Source organism: Urocampus carinirostris, chromosome 20 (genome assembly GCF_059441175.1).
Source record: "Urocampus carinirostris isolate Australia breed hairy pipefish chromosome 20, RoL_Ucar_1.0, whole genome shotgun sequence".
Lineage (NCBI taxonomy): Eukaryota > Metazoa > Chordata > Actinopteri > Syngnathiformes > Syngnathidae > Urocampus > Urocampus carinirostris.
In genome coordinates, this window is record NC_142368.1 from 5,670,940 (window position 1) to 5,689,103 (window position 18,164).

At 41.0% G+C, this 18,164-nt stretch overlaps 1 protein-coding gene across 1 annotated transcript in view; it reads right to left on the reverse strand.

The window, feature by feature from the left end:
- Positions 1 to 18,164, reverse strand: part of klhl29 (kelch-like family member 29) — a 310,192-nt gene that overhangs the window by 169,166 nt on the left and 122,862 nt on the right. The window lies entirely within an intron of this gene.

Here is an 18,164-nt window from a genome sequence, read left to right on the forward strand (position 1 = left end):
CCCGCAAGACGTGGATTTTGACTCGGTCCCGTTTCCTGTTGGTATTTACTGTCTGGTATTGTTCCTGTTTATTTTGTCCTGTTTATTTTCGCTATGTTTTGATATCAATCCTGTCTGTCCCGTCCTGTCCGGTATGGACCCCATCTGTCCGATATCTGCTCGGGCAATTGGTATCTATCTCGTCGGCCTCTGGCTTCTTATCATTCCACGCCAGACTGCTGCCTAACAATCATGACTCCCCATTTCCCGTAAACTAAAAGGCTTGTCTGAGAAACGTCACCGTTTGGGTCATGATCCTGTTCATGACAAAACGAAAACAAAATTAAATTAAATAAAATATTGTCTAAAAAAAATAAAGAAATAAAAATCTGAAATCTGCAGATAAATAAATACATACAGATACATGTATATAGATCCATTTAGAATAAAGATCTGAAAGTAGGGGAATTATAAAACTGCTGCACATTAAACAAAAGCCTGAAAAACATGAGATTGTAATACTACAAAACCTGGATTGGGTTTAAAAACACAAAGCAGGACACGTGTCTGAAATCTCGGTACTATTTGGTCAGCAAGCAAGCGGGCATCCGTCCAGGCAGCCGTCCCTCCAAACAAGCCCCCTGCCGCTTTGACAAAAAGCCGAAAAACGGCGCTCTGAAGTGCCTTCAAAGCGCATGCAATCAAGCTTGGCTGCTTTTTCTTTACCCGACACGAGCGAGATGAAGCGCGAGCGGTTGAGGCAGACCGCCACGCAGTCCTGGGATTCAAACACAGAACCGGAAGCGCCGCCTACGGTGGCCCTTTTGCTACAAACGGGGCTAATTAGCGCCGTAATGTAGCGAAACCGAACGCCTCCATTCATTGAGTCGTGCTAGCCAGGGCTTAACGCTAGCATAATGGTATAATTTATTTTAATGAATTAAATGCAAGGTACGATTGTCTAAAACAAAAAAATTCTTGCGCAGCTTGAAAATAGTATCTAAAAAATATACCCAAGATGAAAATTTGGTTTGTACGCTACCAAATCCGGGTATAAAATGAGAAATACGTTTTCACTTTTATTTTGAAATCTTTGCCCCACTTATTTAATTAACATAGTGCCATAAGTTGCATTGTATTTGATTTTCATTATACACAATTGATTTCAATTAGTATTAGAAATGTAATTAATTTCCGATCATCTTTTTGTTTATCACGGTTCATGATTATAGGTGGAAAAAGTAGGTCCAACTTATTTCTAATATCCACTCTGGTGCCCCCACTCACAACACTCAACCAGGGATAATGGATCGTGGACGCACGGGTGCTGTTCATTTGGCGCAGAACGAATGGAAAAAAAGAGCCCCCACACATGACGGATATTCCTCCCTCTGCCCCTTTCAGCAATAGTCGACAGGGAATAATGGATCACATCCGAAACAGTGCAGTTCATTTTGGGCGAGACAAAGTGGCGCACTTCAGCATCCTGAACATAATAAATGAAGAAAAATTGGATGGGAATAAAGGATCGGGGCAGCACAGGTACATGACACAAATTTGCTCTTACTACCCCCTCTCTCAGCAATCATAGGGGATACAAAAAGCAAAATGAAATGAAATGATCTGCATTTTATATAGCGCTTTTCTTGACAATGAAGACTTCCCAAAGCGCTTTACTATGTGCTTCACATTTACCCATTCACACACACACACTCACACACCAACAGCGGCCATGCAGCCATGCAAGGCGCCAACCTGCTTATTGGGGGCATTAGGGGTTCAGTCTCTTACCCAAGGACACGGCGACATGTAACACGGAGGAGCTGGGATTCGATCTGCAATCTTTTGATCCCAAGAAGAGCGCTCTACCTCCTGAGCTACTCCCGCCCCTAAAGCCCATTTTAACAGCGCAAACCAAAACAAGTGCTTTTCTGGCACCTGCTATCAGCAATAATGTATTGGGGATAATGGATTGAGGCCACAACACTGCATTTCAGTTTAAGTGGGCTAAAAAAGGCACACCTGACAAAAGTGTCTTCTGCTGGTACCCATTTGCAACAATATGGAATTGGGGATAATGGATCACAGTTGCAGGAGTGCAGTCCATTTTAGACGGGAATACAGTAATGGCAAAAAATGGCAGCTAGGACTGACAAAATGGCTCTCTGCCGGATCCCGCTCCCAGCAATATGCAACGGGGGAGAATGGATAAATGTTCTCCATTTTATATAGCGCTTTTCAAGTCAATGAAGACCTCCCAAAGTGCATTACAATGTGCTTCACACTTACCCATTCACACACACACTCATAGTGCCCGCTCAAGTGCAGTTCACTTTTTAGAATCGACAAAATTTCACTGTGCCAGTCCCTGCTCGCTGCAATATGCGAAGAGGGATAATGGATGCAGATATTTTTCAAGTAGCGAGGAATAACAGTATTAGATATCCAAGGTTGGTATAAATACTCAAGTAATTAGTCAGTTTTGCTTAGAGGTAAGATCGGGCCAAAAAAAAGCACCCGAGCCCGACGCAGGCCCGAGGGGTATTAAACCCGACCCGGACCGAGCCCGACTAATTAACTGGATTTGCTGGCCCGGCCCGAAATTACATATTTTATTTATAAGGAGGGGTGATTTATGATAACAAATTAAACTCTGCCTTTTGTTACAACATCTAGGCCTAAGTTAAATAAAACTGTATAAACATTTACATCTTTTATATTTCTGTGTCTGCACTGCAGATGTTACATTAAGCGACAATCTGTCATTGACGGGTTTTTTTTTTTTTGAGGTAGCGAAAACATTTAAGGGCGTCCGTCATTTTGACGACTTGATCATTGGGCCATAATCCACAGCAGCAGTAGTAGTACGTCCTTAAGATTTTAGCGCAGCACTTTCATTGAGGGGGTGTTGACGTGTTGTGCCCTTTTCCGACTCCTATGCAAATTCCCCCCCCCCCCCTGATCGTATTCTATATAAAACGCTTATTAAAACAATAAAGCGAGCTAATTATAATAATTGGGAGATCCTAGTCTATATAACGCGTTTATTTAAACAATAAAGCGTGATTTTATTCTGCAAATTGCGTTTTTTAACGCGGATGAAAATGTCACCAACGTCAATGTACGCTTCCGACAAAAGCGATCGTATTCTATATAAAACGCTTATTAAAACACTTGTCTGTGATGGCTTGCTTAGCGCGAAGAGGGACTGTCTTTGGGACGAATGATAATATAGATGTCTGACGTTCATTACTTTTGCCAGGACAGCTTTTTAAATGTCTGATCAGCGTCGAGGTCCCAGTCTTTTTGCTATCGTATGCGAGCAAATTGCCACATTGACACTCAGCGAAGCCAACGCAAGTCTCTGTATCATTTTCTACTATCAATTTGAAATTGCTCCACAATTCACTCTTACCAGAGTGCGTTTTCCTCGTCAGTTCTCCTCTCTTGAGTTCATCCTTAACTTCTTGTTGGTCCGACTCCATATCGGGGATACCAGGCCAAAATCACGCGAATTTGCGGAGGGGAAGATTATTAAGAGGACAGCATTCACGTCACGTGCACAGAGCATGCTCTGGCTCCGTTAAAAGCAATTACAGCTCCTTCTCCGTTTTATCCAAATTATTTATTGTATAACAAGTATTCCTTGGTCTAGTATCCATACATAGTTTAAGTATATATTTTTAATGAACATATATTTATAATTATTAATTAATTAAAAAAAAAAAAAAAGCAGGACCGAACCCGACCCGACCCGACCGTATGACTGACATTTCAGGCCCGACCCGGCCCGAAATTGCCTCGGGTTCGGGTTCGGGCTCGGGCCATAAATCTTGGGTCTAGTTTTGCTTCAGTTTTGAAAAAATGGTCTTTTAATGATCACATTTGTTATATGACTTTCATAAGACTCAACAAAGTATGGTAATCCAGAATAAACTCAAATTATTCTTTATTTTTTGATAAAACATTTTCAGTAATTGTTTCAATGAAGAAAATTTAAATTTTAGTTTTTTTTAAATTACAGTTCAATCCAATTAAAAACATTGAAAATACTTGATGTAATATCTTTGGTACACATACATTATATTTGATAGCTTATGTCTGATTTTATTTGAATTTTTCTCTTATTACACTAATAATCCATTTATTAAATTGCCATAATAATCTAAGAGGTGGCATCCCAGTCGCTTATTTCCACTTAAAAGCGTCAGGTTTTAAGGTTAAAGTCAATTTTTTTCTGGACGGCTTCGTTTCGATCTTTGAGCCTCCCGTCCCTGGCGGGGGCCAGAACAACGCGGGCCCCCCGCAGACCCCCGCTCAAAAGCGGCTTTTCATCCGGCAAGATGAAGCGGTCAGCGGGGCCCCCGGGGGTCCGAAGGGCTCAGGGCGGGGGTTCCCAGCACGTAGGACGTGGTCGGGGGTCCGACCCGCCAGAAGCCGGGCAGGGGTCTTTAGAGTACGGCAGGTGGGGCGAATACAATAAAAACCAGACCTGTTATGACCGGGTAAGGCTGCAAACAATGAGAGCTCTTCAAATGCTAATGCTAGTGCTTTCAAATGGCACAAGATATTTCAAGGTAAATATTTTACGAGTCCTAAATGTGAAAGGAGGCAATTCACACAGCTGAATAGCAACTCAGCTGAATAATTGATAAACACTACATTAGCTTTTGGCCCTAATAAGACTATGCTAAATTCCGACGCGGACAAAGACACACATTTGGGGAGTAGAAGACGACAATTCTAAGAAAGACTGAATGCCTGACATTTTTCTCAAATTGGACGAGCCGAAAGCTTAAACCATCTTATTAGAAAAAATATATATATTTGTAGCTTTTACCACTGTTGAACGCCTATATACGATATATATAAACTTTCGGACACCATGGCGATCAGGTCTCATGGTTGACCGCGTTCCTGCGGACGTGCACGAAACGTCATCCCTCTCTCAACAGACTATGACAATGGGACTTAAAATTACTAGAGAGAAATAAGCTATTAAGTGCCTATTACTGTGTGTCCATAACTCGCATCTATCCCCACACTGCATCACTACGCCTACTTGCCATAAGGGGGCACATACACACACACACACACATTTGCTGGAAAAAAGAATCAGCACAAGGAAGTGGGACATCCTGGATATGTGGACAAAGTAAATGGTAAATGGCCGGCATTTGTATTGGGCTTTTAAAGTCTCTGAGGGCCTCCCAAAGTGCTTTACAATGGGCTTCACACTTGCCGAAGGATGCGATCAAAGCCACTTCTGCCTTCTAATGGGGATACTGAAATCATTCCCAAAAGCTTGATACTTCGTGATGAGCAGCACCAAAACCCTTATATATATAACAAGAAAAATGTGATTTTTTTTCGTTTTGGCACCCAAGGACAATCCTTCTGAAAACGTTTTTATTCGTAATGGCATTGAATGCATTGTGTTTGTGCAGAAGACGCTAATCTTTGTAGTAAAATGAACCGGCATTTTTTTCGCTTATTTTTTCAAAGATGATGACAAAGCTAATTTTTGCCGAACAAGAGAACACAACCTTATGCCACAAAAGAATACATTTGCCTTCGTCATCAAATAAGAAAACATTCTTTAACATAAAAGACTATGCTGATTTTACTATAGTACGTAGCATTGCTAATTCATATTGTAGAAAAAAGAAGCACAAGACCTCATAGTGGAAGGTAGACATAGCTTATGACACAGGAGATGCTAACCTTTTTCGTAGAATAAAACAGGAATTATTTTTTTGCGTAGAAGACAATGCTGGTTTTCAGTAAGAATATGCAATGTTAGATTTCACCATAGAAGAAGACGACACTATCTTTCAGCACAGAGAACGGTGCTAGTCTTTATTGTAGATCAGAAACACGCAGACTAAAGAACTACAGAAGTGCGGTGTTACGCTCTGTGAAAATTCCTCAAATTTGTTTTTGCGTTGGACAAATATTGTCTGTAAGTATGAAACAAATTGTGATGACTTTCTTGATATACTGTTTTTGTTTAGTGTAGGATTTTGTACACATTTACGTCTTTTGTGTGACTCTGTATTAGCCTGTGTGAGCTTAGCACGAAATGTTTCTGTATCATTGGCAAGCTAATGCCACTTTTTTGTACTTCTGTTCCAGTTTTACGGCGACCTTATAAGGGTAATGGCCGAAGCCATTGCCTGGATAAACAGCAGTCAAAAGCAAATAAGTCTGGTTATTCAGGACGTCGTTTGCTAGACGTCTAGTTGGCCAAATTGGTGAAATTGAGGAGCGAGGGCAGCATAATGGGACAACGCGATTTTTGGGCGTAGAAGATGGGGAGAAGGTTCTGGATTACAGAGTTGGAGATTACAATGTTTTATTGAAAAAGAAAACAATGCTTGTTTTTCTGCAGAAGACGACGCTATGTTTGTAGCAGAATAAGAAGAAACCAGCTTGCTGGTTTTCAGGGTAGAAAATGGAATGTTAGTGTCGTCTTCTTCTATGCTGAAAACTATCTTCCAGCACAGAGGACGGCGCGAGTCGATGTCATAGAAAAAAACCATGACTCATTTTTGGCATAGAAGACGGCAATAGTATTTGGGGTAGAAGACTGTGATGCTAATTGTAGTCATCAACGATAACGCTAGCTTTTAGCCGAAAATAAATCGCTAGTCTTTGTTGTAGGATGAGACCACGCTAACTTTGAACACAAAACAAGCTAGTCTTTTTCGTAGACCAGAATATTAATTTGGATGTTCAAGACACTTATTTTTAAATAGATGAAAATGATGCTAATTTATAATGTAGAAAGACAATTGCTTTCGTCACAGAAGACGATGCTGTACCATTGGACATGTAGCTGTAATGCTAATGCACATTAGATATATGCTAATTCCTCATTTTTTGTTGCCGATAAAGAACTTTGATAAGAGTTAGGCTGAGTTCAGAATTAAAAATGCCCAAAGCAATAGGGATGGAATCCCCTTTTGGAACCTTCGGCAAATTCTGGACGATCCGCGAAAAACAAGCGTTACGACGCTAACCGAGTGAGCTTTTATCGGGTTTAAAAACGAAGGCCTGAGCCAAACTCTTATCTGCCCGACCATAACATTCTTTGCCGGCTGAAACACGGATTTCATACATGGGTTGATCCGTTAATTTGATCGTTCAAATCCGTTCTCTTCTCTCCATGCTTATGCGCACGGGAGAGAACAGCGGTCCTCAGACCGCAGTGATACAGCCGGCCCGGAAAATCTCCCTAAGTTTAAACGTTGCACAGGATTTCCTTTTTTGGCGCAGATTCAATTTTTGTTTCCAAAAAGTCGAAAGACGGTACAGTATTACTTCGGTTATCCCTAATAACGGGGGTAGAACCCCCCACGAACGGTGAAGATCCACCAAGTAGAAATCTTAATCTTTTTAATAATGTGTTTATTACTCAAGAACAAACCCAATTTACAGGGTAAATTATTCATTATATATAAGAACTGTCCTCAAACTTTTTTTTACAATTACTGTCAATTTTTTTTTTATCCTTTTATTGCTCAACTTTATGAATTATGAACCCGATTTACTTCACTTAACATGATACTTTGCAGCCATCATGAGTATGTTAAGCATTTATCCTTGGGTTCCGTTCAACAGAAAACCATACATCTTTGCATTATGAAATATTTTTTGAAAAAGTGCCAGGGAGCCACTAGGGAGAGCCAATAACGTGCATGTGGCTCCTGAGAAGGTTTAGCGGGTGGTGAGGTCCACCCTGAATAGGTATAGAGAGCATTTTCCGATGTTTAGCCAATTAGAAAGCAGAACACAATGCATGATGAAAATCCACGACACAGTGAACCAGCTATGAACAGAGTGCAAAGTAGCAAGGTGACTCTGTACGAGCAAAGTCGCTTTCAGATTTAGGGTGTCCAAGCTATAGCCAGGGGGACCTTAGCGGCCTGACAGTCATGTTTTTTATTAGCAACTAACAGCTCCAGAAATTTAGGTCATCGGGAAAAAAAAACTGACCAAAATTAGGCAATATAATTTGGGTTAAAAAACATACATTTGGTATTATTGTTTATTCTTTTTCACAGATAATTGTTTACTAATTTGACAAAACTAACCTGCCAGGATGGGGTCATTTTTTAAGGACAATGCAAAAAAAAAAAGATTTGTTCAGTCCATTGTTGACCCAATTTGTGTTGTTTTTAACTGAAGTACACATAAAAAATATAAAAAAAATTAAAAATTTAAAAAGTAATGTAAAGGCTTGTGATAATATTTTTGGGGAGTACAGAGAGCGAGGAATAACAATATTTAAAATGAGAGGAAACAAAGTATGCATCAACACCTCAGTGTTTAACAGGGAATTGATGAAAACCGACCTTGCTTATATTTTTGATTGGTGGATTAAAACTAAACTTTTGATTTAAAAGTGAAGCCCACATTCTTATCACATAGTAATGGTCAAAAATCTTCCAGTTCTGTTAAAGGATTCTCTCTGTCTAATATAACCCCAAAAATGGACTTTTAGGCATTCAGAGATTCAGAGTTCTCACAAGTTCAGTTCGTTCTGCAGCCGGAGCACACCGGCATAAATCCGGCGACACTGGAGCAGAGCCCGGGCGGGGTAAACAAGCAAGATGGCCTCCCTTGATATTCCGCCGCGATACATCTTGCGCTTTGATGGGCTCTGATAGAGACTCCGTGTAATACCTGCTGCCGGCGTTTCCATTAAGGCGCGCTCTCGCCGCAAAAGAGCTTTCTGTTTGGCTGAGCACAGTCATTTCCCTTCTTTATTTTTCGCATTTTTATTCTAAAAGGATACAGTCATCCTATAGTGGATTTCAGCACCTGCCGGAGATTCTGCTACTACGAAGGATCAGCATTATCAGCCCAGTCTTTCTTCTTCTTCTATTCAAAAGCCAATTTGTAATTGATTGGAAGGTAAGGGGCGAAAAAAAGTTTGCCGCCTGGCACGATTAAGTGTCGCTAGCAAAGCATCGACAGAAGTGATCGATGTAGCTCGTAGCAGGAAAAACATCGTCTCGTATTGTCTGGTCGGACTATTGATTCCATGCCGGAGCCGTTGCACCGGGGGCACGGCGAGAGCCGCCTTAATCAAGAGCGGAAAATAGTTTTCTAAATTCAAACTATTTAAACTAAGGTTTGGAGTCAGATTTGAGAGTTACCGTTATCTTGCAGTATTTAGCATAAAAGAGCAAGTACTTTTAGGTGAGGCTTTGTTCTGGCTAATTGGATTCCTGATCAAATTGTGATATGGGTAACTTGGGCAGAGTTTCTCCATCCTGACCCCCTGCAGGTTTGGGGGTTTCCTTCTGGGATCAGGATTAAGCTTCTACGAGCTCTTCCAGATTAACTGTATGAATGCAAAACATCTAAAAACTGAAGACTGCAAAAATCCTGAAGGAGCAGTTTAGGTAAACCCTGATTCCATGCAAGTTCTTGAGGACAGGGTGTTTCTGTCCTCAAGAACTTATCCTTAACATCATGATCATATCAAGCGTCTCCAAGCACAAAATTAAAATTTGAAAGACTCAGACCCTAAAGGACCAGGATTAGGTAAGTCCCAATCCCTTGAAGCTTTTAGGCGTTTGTCCTCAAGAACGTATCCTTAACATCAGGATCATTATCCAGCTTCTCCAGGCACTTGCTGATAAGATGTATGAATCCAGAAAACACCTCAAAACTGTAAGGACCAGGTTTTAGGTGAACCTTGATCCCTTGCAGGTTATAGGCGTTTTGGTCCACCTAAAAACCTACTTATTAAAATCAGGAACATGTCAAGCTTTTCCAGGCACTTGCTGATAAACTGTACAAATCCGAAAAGATCTAAAACCTGAAAGACTCCAACCCATGAGGACCAGGTAAGCCCAGATCACTTGCAGGTTCTATCTTACTCCATCCCACCTAAAGACCTGTTTCTTAAGATCAGGATTGTTAGTGTTTAAGGGACCTGTAGCGTCTGCCAGAGGGCAGGTAGTCATCCATGTTGTTAGATCTGTTCCGGTAGCGCAAGATGGCAATGTCCTCGAGACTGGGTAGAGAGAATCTAAATATTTTCCGGGCTGTGTTGATGACCCTCTGTGAAGATCGTCTGTCTGCTGCTGTGGGGTTTGGATTCAGATTTAGGGCTATGGTTTGGTTTGTCCCAAGACGTTTCACACATTTTTGCAAACTGCTAATGGATGATTTTTCAGTTCTTAACAAAAATCTTGTTATCCAAGGCTTCCGCCTTTGCACAGATGTTGCGCTCACTTATGCATGAGAAGACAAACAGACAACCGGATTGGGTTCCATAAATCCGCGAAGCAGAGGCAGCCTCCCCGACTTACTTTCTCACTTACTTTCTTCCCCCTTAGAGGATCCCAAAAGTAAACCACCTTCACAGTCTGCTGCCCGGATTTGATTTATTAGCTCCTTGGCGCTCGTCTCATCCCGTCCCAGACTCGCCGCTCGCTATTTGCATTGAATGGTGAAAATGTCAGTAAATCCTCCTCCCGAGAAGATGATCCCTCACAAAACGACCACGGGGGAGAAATCTCCTTCACCGGTGCGCCCTTTCGGTTCTTCCGCATTCATCACGGTACACTGAATGGTGAATTGGGTAAAGCAACCATTTAGCTATGTTTTAAGCTTTGGGGTGGTGACAGAGAGTGTGGGGGTCAGGAGTTAAGCCTTTAAGGTGCCACTCTAGGTACCAGTTTAGTTTTGCAAGGTTATGGCCGACTCTTAAGGCCTTGGAGTTATAGGTGAGGATCAAAAGTTTAGTTGGCTTTTACCCATTCATCACTGGAAGTTAAGTTGGGTAAAGCAACCCTTTAGCCACCTTTTAGGCTCCTGGTGGTGACTTAGGTTTCGCGGTCAGAAGATAAGGGTTGACGGTGACAATCTAAGTCCAAGTTCATAGTTTTGCACAGTTATGACTGAGTCTTGGAGCCTTTGAGTAATTAGTTTACGGTCACACGTTTAGTTGGCTCTTACGCATTTCTCATGGTACACTGAAAATGTATTTGGTTAAAGCAACAATTTAGTTACCTGGTGGCGACCAATTTTTAGGGGGTCAGAAGTCAGGGTTTAACGTGACAATTTTGGTCCAATTTTATAGTTTCGCCATGTTGTGGCCGAGTCCTGGACGTGAGTGACCGGTTTAGTTGGACTTTATTTTTAACTTTAGCTCTAAAATGTCTTTGTGAAAATTAAAGAACAGCAATGTTATTGGCTCATGAGATAAACCAGGAATGTTGAACTCCGTTTGGTCATGGGCCGGCTCCAGACTTTCTCTGTTCTGAGACGGGCCGGATCAGCAAAAGAATGGCAACTCCAAATGTTCAGCTTTGTTTTTCAGTATTATCCTTTATCATTCAGCATACATTCGTAACCAACCCTACATATTATAATTGCAGATGACAAGGGATCTTTTCTACATACTGTAAAAACTCAGGACTCCTCGAGTGGGCAAAAAAAGCGTATGGTTTGCATTTATTTAAAAAAAAAAAAAAAAAAAAAAAAAAAAAAACTTTTGATGACATAGAGACCTTTTTTTGAAATTTAAAAAAAATAAATGGCTGGAAGGAATAAATAATCCCAAGCCTGACGTAACCAGTAACAGTGAGATACATATCTCAAAATAACATACTGCTATCTATGTAATCTCTTTTTCAGGTGTTCAGTCTTTAAAAAACGGAATTAACTTACAAGGGAAAATCAGTTAGCAGCAACATTGCGCAAAATAATTGAGAAGAATATACATTTTTCTTTACATAACCAAGATATTAGCGATTTGAAGAGGAGTGCTCTGCTACGGTAGCGCAAGCCGGCAATGTCCTCCAGACTAGTCAGAGTGCAGACGATTATTTTCTGGGCTGTGTTGATGACCCTCTGTAAAAGGTTTTTCTTATAAATATAAAGGCTCATTTTAGTGTTACAATTAGCCGTATGGTGGAGGTTTTGGTAATATTTTAGCACTGGGATAAGGTTTCAGAATAAATTTCAAGTTTGAACGGTAAAATGTGGTGTATGCATAACATAGGTGACTCTCGTGGAATTTTTTCAAGGGCACTGGAGTCCACATTAGTCGCAGGTCCAAAATGTCAATTTGTTGGAAGACAGCCTCAAGCAGCTTCAAAGGAAACTATTGTCCCAATAATAAAAAAACAAAAATTGCCAGTTTCTGTTTTGCGTTTCAAATTGGATTTTTCCTTCCCGAGGAAGAAAAGAGGAAACCGTGGTTTTATTTGGCAGCCTTTCGAGCACGTCTGTTGTACTTAAGGCGACGTCCATAAGCTGCTCTGATGACTGTACCTGATTCGGTCGGGATCGCCATCATCGTTTTCCATTCGGGGAATCGAGCGACGCAGAGTTTGCAGACAAACAAATCTGCTTTGAAGCAGACGGCCGCAGAGGAGTGTTCCGGGCGGGGGCTTGGATTAGGCAGTGATTTTGCTCTGAGGAGACAGTCGGAAAATTTAACGAGAAATACTGATTGGTAATCAAGGAGATGCCGAGTCAGTCGTCTGTTCCGCGACCATTCCCGGCGCACCCTCAGGGCTGATTTAGCACAAAATGTCTCCCGCCTGCTCTTAATCACGTTAGCATATTACGTTTACTACGGAGACGGAGCTATTGAGGCCGTTTTAGTGCATGAATACAATTTCTTTTACTGGTCTTTACAAGACTTAACTGTACAAATTTTGTACTCATTATAGCAATTATAACTAGCGATTTCTAGACCCCTAAACCACTTGGTGGCAATACTACACATTCACAAATCCCGTAACTGCCGTCCACCAACAATTCTATACATTTTGAGCAAGTGTATTCTATGGACAGGGTTTTATTTATATAATGCATTTTTTTTTAAAAATCAAAACTTGCATGATTTTTGGTTTATCAATGGTAAGACTCGACCGTTATTGGCTCAAAGTGCTGTCCACAATACTAGTAGCAGTTCAGTTCTGTGTAACTGGCAATAGGTCCTAAATCATTTTAGCGTTAACTGTTGTTGTTTTTTTGATATTTGACCACGAGATGGCACTGTATTGTCGAGTGGGGATCAGTGCCACAGGGCACATCAGGATGTCCTTCAGGATGCCAGGCAAACATGGCAGAGACCTAAGTGGGGATTCAAAGTTTTTGTACCACTAGGAGGCACTAAATAGTACACACTGTCCCATAAAGTGCCGCTAGCAGCTAGAGCGGAACTAGTTACTAAAGCAATGCTATGTATTTTTAAGGAAATGTATCTACTTTCTGAAGAGGGTTCAATTCATAAGGTGCAATTTATTAAAATAAAAATCTGCATGGTTCAGCAATGTAAAGACACTAGCATTAGCTGCTGCCGACCATACACACAATGCTAGCATTAGTATTTGTAGTTTAGATCTTGTAAACTGGCATAGTTGATACATTAGCTAGCATTAACAGCTAGAGTGATGGTACCAAAGTAATGCTATACGTTTTTCGGAACTATATCTACTTTATGGACAGGGTTCAACTTATATGGCGCATTTTCTTTTTAAATCCAAATGGGTGTGTTTTTTTTAGCATTTGCGGCTAGCGGTAGTGTCCACAATACTAGCATTACCATTTGTAGTTAAGGTCAGTGAAACTGGCATTAGTTACTAAATTGCTTAGTAATAACTGTGAGAGTAACAACTTGAGCTATTCATTTTAAGAAATGTATCTATTTTCTGGAGTGGGTTAGGTATAGAATGTAATTTGTTGCATTGTATATCAATGCTAAGACACCATCATTATTGGTTAGCACTGGTGTTAGCATAAGCATAAGAGGGTAAGGTCTTTAAAAACAGGCGCTAAACTACTTTGTAGTAACTGCGAGAATGATGCTGGCACCGAAAGCTACCCACCAAAACAAAGCTACTTGCTAAGGCTGCTAACATCCAGGGAACTGCAGGGACAAAAGGCGACAGATGATCCGACGATCTTTTAATTTTTTGAGATCACTAGCTTGTTTGAGTCCTTTACGATCTGATATCATTATATTTGCCACCCCACCAAAATTTATTACATTTGGTATTATTATCAACTTATGGAATCGCTTCAGCGACTTATCGTCACTGGCAGATGTCATCGCCGGTGCATACTGGATCGATAAAAAATGGGACCAAGGAGAGGTCCATTCTTGCCGTTATCGTGCACATCAACAAAATATTGACAGCCAAGAAAATTGAAGGAAAAAAAATAAAAACGCCGACAAAGGCGGTCTGTCGGACAATGGCGAACAGATGAACCTTATCTTGTGTTTTGTTGGTGTCAATTTTGGACGTGACCGAACGGGATGTCACTGAGATTTCTGTACAATCGCCGCCATGTCCCGCCTGACCTTCGGCGGCGGCGCTTTTGTCCCTCCGAATAAAGCGAACCTGGAGAGTTTCCAACGGCGGCGGCGGTCCAACAGAGGGCTTTGTTATTTTCCCAAGCGGACGAGAAGGGAAACAAACCGGCTCGCTTATGAGCGGGGCTCCGAGCCGACGGGCCCCGTTGCTTCAATCTAATAAGCAGTCACTGGATATCACGCTGGGATGAAAGACAAGACGGGACAGTGTCTATTTGCGTCGCAGTGAGTTTGTCAACGCTAGTGTCATGTCGTGCAATAATGGACTCCGTGGGTAGGTAGTAATGCGGGAAAACGGTGAGTGGTTTGGGTTGAAACGCTAAACAAACGACGATGTTGTACGAGAACAAGGGTCTCTAATAACCAATTGGGTAAGTTGTGGTATGTATATATTATATACACATATATACATACATACCTATACATATACACATATATACATGCAATATACACATATGTATAATATATACGTGTGTATATATTATACAAAGTTGAATCTTTCGTGTCAATTTTGTTAATAATGCAAATTTCAGTTTAAAAAAACGTAAGATAACTTATTATAAAACGGTCTTGGCGCAGTCTGCCAGATTAAAGTGGTACTACAACTTTCAGTGTCAAAACAGATTTGTTCGAACTCCTATTTGAATTAACGTACTTTGAGGCTCATAGATCACATGATACAATGAAACCATTAGTTGCTAACGCTTTTAATTATCGATTTTAATCAATTTTATCGGTTAGTTGTTGCAGCCCTAAATCAAACTAAGGAACGTCAGGAGACCTAAATGAAATGTTAATCACCAGCGTCCGAGAATCGACTGAGGCGGCGTCGGAAGAGAAAGCAATATCCTGGCTGCAGGTCTAGCTTAATGCTCGGCTAGGCTAACATTCAATGCTAGCGCGCAACTAACCAGCCGCTTGTTGCCATACCCACACAGGCGGAGGGGCTTCAATATCCAAGACGGTGTGGCGGGGGTCCAAAAGATTGGATCATATGGTAGAAAAAAAATCTCACAGGGGCCATACAGGTAAAATTGATAGCATGGAAAATCTGGCATGGTTGGAGGGCTGGGGGTCTTTTCGGAGGCTCGCACTGCAGTTCATTTGAATGATTGATTTAATAATGTAAAAGTCTTTCTGCTTTTTTTTTTTTTTTAATTACATTTTTTATCAGAGTTTGGGAACTTTGCTTTTAGGTATCATTTTATAGAAAATGAGCTTCTGCAAGGGCACCCCAGTGCTATTCCTTTCTCTTTTTTTGTCCCAAAGGGACAATGTGTAATATTTAGTGGACCAAACCATCATTCAGTAAAATAAAAAGACACTTATTTGAATAATAGGCAAAAATACTTCAACTATCACTTCAATGTTATTTTAAAAAAATGTATTCATAGATCGAAAAACGTGTAATTCTTTTACATAGTAGAATCCATACCTAGTAGTCGCCGCCATGTTTGTCTGGCATCTTGCTGCTAGGTTGTGCTCGCTTGGCACTGGTTTTCGTTCACATTAGACAATACAATGCTATCTAGTGGTCAAATATTACACAATGTAACTTGAACAACGAGTCAGTGACTTAAAAAAATAACGTTGAAATTGGTTTCCACAATCTTCTCTGGTTGATTAATGGTAGTCCTCAAACAATGAGTGCTTTGCAAATGGAGCCAGGCTTTCGCGACATCCAGTGGACACATTTAAAACTGCTAGTCATTGTTTGACACAGAGTTTTCTCTTGTGCTTCTTTCAGCATAGTCTCGCGGGCCCAATATAATAATGTGGCGAGCATTTTTCAATGCATCTCCCCTAAAATTTCACTTCCCAACTCAAATACTCCACGTTCTTGTCCTTATCAAGCGCTTAATAAGTGCAGCGTGAAAAGGTGCTCGAGTTCAAATGGGCCTCAATTTAAGAAGTCAATTAAAAAGCCTTTTTTGGTCGACTTCTCGGTGGTCATCCGACCCGATTCGACTCCCGTCACTGACAGGAAAGCATCTAGCTTGTCAAGACGTGGCTAGCGTGTCGAGAACGTCGTCCCCGTCCGTTTGCCGACAGCTCCAAGTGGCTGTCGTCTTCGATTTGTCGTCTCGGATTTGCCGCCCTCAACTACCGCCGGCGTCTCGCCCTGCCGCCCGTGCGTGCGAAGAAGCCCCTCGTCAAAGGTGAAAATTATACGTTTTCCCCTATTCCGTCGGTTATAATTGGCGCGTTCTCTGGAGGCTGCAGAAAGTTTGCAAGGTGCTAATGAAGAGAATTAGCAAAGACGGCTCGGAATCTGCCGCCTTAAAAGTACCAGGGAACTCAACCATGAAAAAAGTACAGTGTTAATTCCTGTATAATAATATCCTTTTTTTTTTTTTGTTACCTATAAAAGAACTTTAGGGCACACGTTATACACAAGGTTTTACGGTAGTATATTAACGTATTGGTGCAATAATTAATCCGGTGAAAAATATCACGGACCACAATCTCAAAACATTGGATACAACGGGAATTGAACCCGGGTTTCCCATGTCTTGGGTTCATTTATATCTATAAAAATTGTGTGATATTGATTTAAAATCAAATGCCTTTTCATGTGTCGTCTATATCACTGGTGGTCTAGTGGATTGAATTGCACGCTGTCATCGCCGTGACCCAGGTACGATTCCAATTGATGGCCCTGAATCCTAGCGACAAGAGCGGGGGTCGGTAACCTTTTTTGACCGGAAGAGCCATGATGGAAAAATATATTTGTGGGGGGAAGGAGAGAGTCATACCATATATCTTATGGCAAAACATATTTTTTCAGCGCATTTTATTTCACTGTGTGACGTTAGATGATTTGACAGGATTAATGAAATAAAAATAAATGTCGTCTCCCTCCAACCATTACTTAAAATCATTGAGGCTCGTTTTTTACTTCATTTTTTTCCATAAATAATAGTTTCAAAACAAGGGGCAAGCAGAGTTCTTTCGCAAAAATGTCACAAAATACTGCAAACGAGGATACCGACTTTTTTACCTGCTGTGCAGACTACGCTGGGCAGAGAGAAGTGTGCCGTGTGCATACCTTTGCATTGTCCGAGAGTGCCAAAACTTAAAATAAATTGTTGTTTTTAAAAAAATACGATACAGTTTTTGGCCTACTCTTTGGTAAATACCAAGCATCTGTTAAGGATTTCAATATGAAAAATCACCATTAGACGGCATCGAGTGCCTTTGATCAGATCTTTGTCCACTGATGGAGGAAGCCCGACTTCCGAGTTTTGCTTCCTGTATCCAGCGAATGAGTGTGTGTAAGCGGCCCAAATGGCGAGTAGGCGTAGTGAAGCAGTATGCTGACAGTCATGAGTTATAGACATATAGTAATAGGCAGTTAACTCTTTAATATGACGTGTCATTGTCTAGTCTGAGAGGGATGATGTTTCGTGCACGTCTGCAGGACGCGGTTGCCATGGTGACCCAAATCATGTGAAAGTTCGTGCATCTTTCATGCATAGCTCATGCATCAGTTCAGTGTTCTTGCGATAAAATAGTATTTATCAAGCAAAGTGCTCTTATGGAAAGCATTGTTTAGATATTGGGGGTATAACAAAGCACTGAAGTGAAATTTCCGCCTGGAATGCATCCTTTCTCAGAAGTTTTCAAGAAAATAACCAAAGTTCAACTTTTCTTTTCTAAACAACGATACACGCTCAAAACACAAATTTTGGTTTCTAATGAAAGAGGGCTGAAGCTTTGTTTTGATATGGCCCACGCCTGTATATCTACGCAACTAGATTTTCTGTCCGCCTTCGAAAATGAGTCAAAATGGCAAAAAAATTGGCCGGCACCGGCATTTGAGAAAAACATCTGG